General features: G+C 27.8%; 1 pseudogene; it reads left to right on the top strand.

Annotated features, from left to right (window-relative positions):
* Window positions 1–880: 880 nt before the first annotated feature.
* LOC111278055 (putative 2-oxoglutarate-dependent dioxygenase AOP1 pseudogene) lies at window positions 881–2,051 on the top strand (annotated as a pseudogene).
* The last annotated feature ends 438 nt before the right edge of the window (window positions 2,052–2,489 follow it).

Genomic DNA, 2,489 nt, shown 5'->3' with positions numbered 1-2,489 from the left:
AGCCAAAGAAAAAAAAATCAATCCACATGAATGCTTTATGAGGGAAAGGAAAAAAAAATTAATACGGGTTTATATCCTTCTACATTATTGTTGCTTGTGTTATTAAATATATTATTAAATATTTTTATTGTATATAGGGAAAAAAATTACCATTATTTTAAAATTTGATTTTCCTGCATTATTGATATGATTGTAAGAAAATTGGATAAGTTATTATTTGATTATCTTTTTACATTTAATCAAATGTATTTTTTTTTTTTTTTGGCTTTTTTCTCTCCAGAACCATTTCCTTTTAACTCAGAAATTTTGTTTTGTTGTAACTAAGGTAGTCAGATATTAAATTTTGAATATTAAAATTCCAAAAGACAACATGACTGTTAATTAACTATAAGCTTACCGATAAGTGACATTATTGCTTGGAGCATATTTCGCATTGCAAGCTTTTATTCATTTTGATTTGAAATTCGTTTGACAATATCAATGAACCGTGCTTAAATGTAATTGTCATATATTTAATAAAATTCCGATTAAAAGATCTCATTTAATAGCAAAAACATCATCAAACATTATACAAAATTCCAATTAAAAATAACAATTATGGCGGACTTGTTTTCAATCATAGAAGCAAGTAGCCACCTGCAGTTGCTTTCAATGTAATTTTTTAATAGAAATCGCAATGTCAGTTTGATTCTTAATAGATCTCATAGATTTGTTTATAAAATAAAAAAAGCGTCATCCAAGTGTAAATTCAAGTCTTTATAAACATAATACAACAAATTCTCATAAATTTAAGATATGAATTGAAATTGTCACATTAATGAAACACCCCAAAGATCGAACTGTTCCGTTATTGTTTACATTAGGAAGAAAACAGAGATGAGCTCGGAAACTGCAGTTAGGCTTTCCGGTGATAGATTTCTCAAAAAAAAAAAAAAAAGACCTGAAGCCAGGCATCCCTGAGTGGAATTTGGTGAAAGCCCAAGTCCGGAGAGCACTCCAGGAGCACAGGTGTTTCGAGGCTTTGTTCGACAAAGTCCTGGACGTTCGGAAGGCAGTATTTGGAGACCTGGAAGAGCTATTTGACCTGCCTTTACAAACTAAAAAGCGCATTGTTTTCAAGAATCTGTTTATTGGCTATTATGGGTCTACGATACCACTGTATGAAAGCATGATCATTGATGATGCAAACATTGCTGAAAACTTTGAACAACGCCTGACTAGCATCTTGTGGCCTGAAGGAAACACACGATTCAGGTCCAGAAGAATAACTCTTTCATTTTACTTCCTGATTAAAATTCTTTTAACAAAATGTTATTTTTGGAAGACAACTTCCCAATTTTCTTGTTTTAGATTACTAGAAATTGAATTTTAATCACTGAAATTTTTTATTTTTATATTTAAAATTGTCAAAAATTAAATTTTAATCACTAAAATTAAAAATAAAATACTATATCAACTGACTATTGGGAAAACTTGCTAATTTTCACCCTTTCTTTTGACAGCAAAAGTATGCACTCATTCCATTTAAAATACTTAGTTTTTATGAATATAGTATATATAATTAACAGCTCTGCCTTTGGCAGCAAAAGTCTGCTATCTTTCTCAGAGCTAGCGTCAGGATTAGAGAAGACAATTAGAATCATGATTTTGGAGAGTTTTGGTGTGGAGAAATACATGGATGAGCACATGGATTCCGCCAATTATATTCTTTGGGTCATGAAATATGAAGGCCCCCAAACCAGCGAGGCAACTCTTGGGTCACGTGCTCACTCTGACCAGAACATGGTTACCCTATTGTATCAAAATGAGGTTAATGGATTGGAGATTCACACCCAAGACGGCGACTGGATTAGTGTAAAACCTTCATCGGACACTTCCATAGTCATGATTGGAGAGTCTTTCAGCGTTAGTCACTTTAATATGAACATATCGTTTTTAGAAAGCACAAATGGAGGAGAAAATTACTGTTTTTAGTATAATGCGCGTATAGTTTAACTTTTTAACACACTTCAATCTCTAGTTAAACTATTGTGTTATATTAAGCCTTCTACTGGGATTGAAAGTTGTTTAAACTAAAGCTCCATTTGTTTCGCAATAAATAATTTTTTGAAAATAATTTTTGAAAAATATTTATATTTTTTGAATTGAAAATTTTTTGTTGTTGTTTGGATTAGTTAATAAAAAATATTTCTTTTTTGCTTAATTGTTTTCTAGAAAATCTATTTTTTTCAAATAATATTAATATAACTATTAAAATATTAAAAATTATTTATTATTAAAATGTATTGAAATTATTTATTATAAAAATTATTAATATTAAAAAACAATTATATTTTAATAATATTTAATATTAAAATATTATGTTAATATAAAAATACTTAAAATAAAACTATTTATTATTCTTTATATTATTTATTAATAATATTTATTAATATATTATATTAATAGTATATTATTTATTAATAATATATTATTTATTAATATATTAT

The sequence above is a fragment of the Durio zibethinus genome, chromosome 28 (genome assembly GCF_047325235.1).
Source record: "Durio zibethinus cultivar Kanyao isolate XHJ-2024 chromosome 28, ASM4732523v1, whole genome shotgun sequence".
Lineage (NCBI taxonomy): Eukaryota > Viridiplantae > Streptophyta > Magnoliopsida > Malvales > Malvaceae > Durio > Durio zibethinus.
This window is presented reverse-complemented; position numbering and strand designations above follow the sequence as displayed.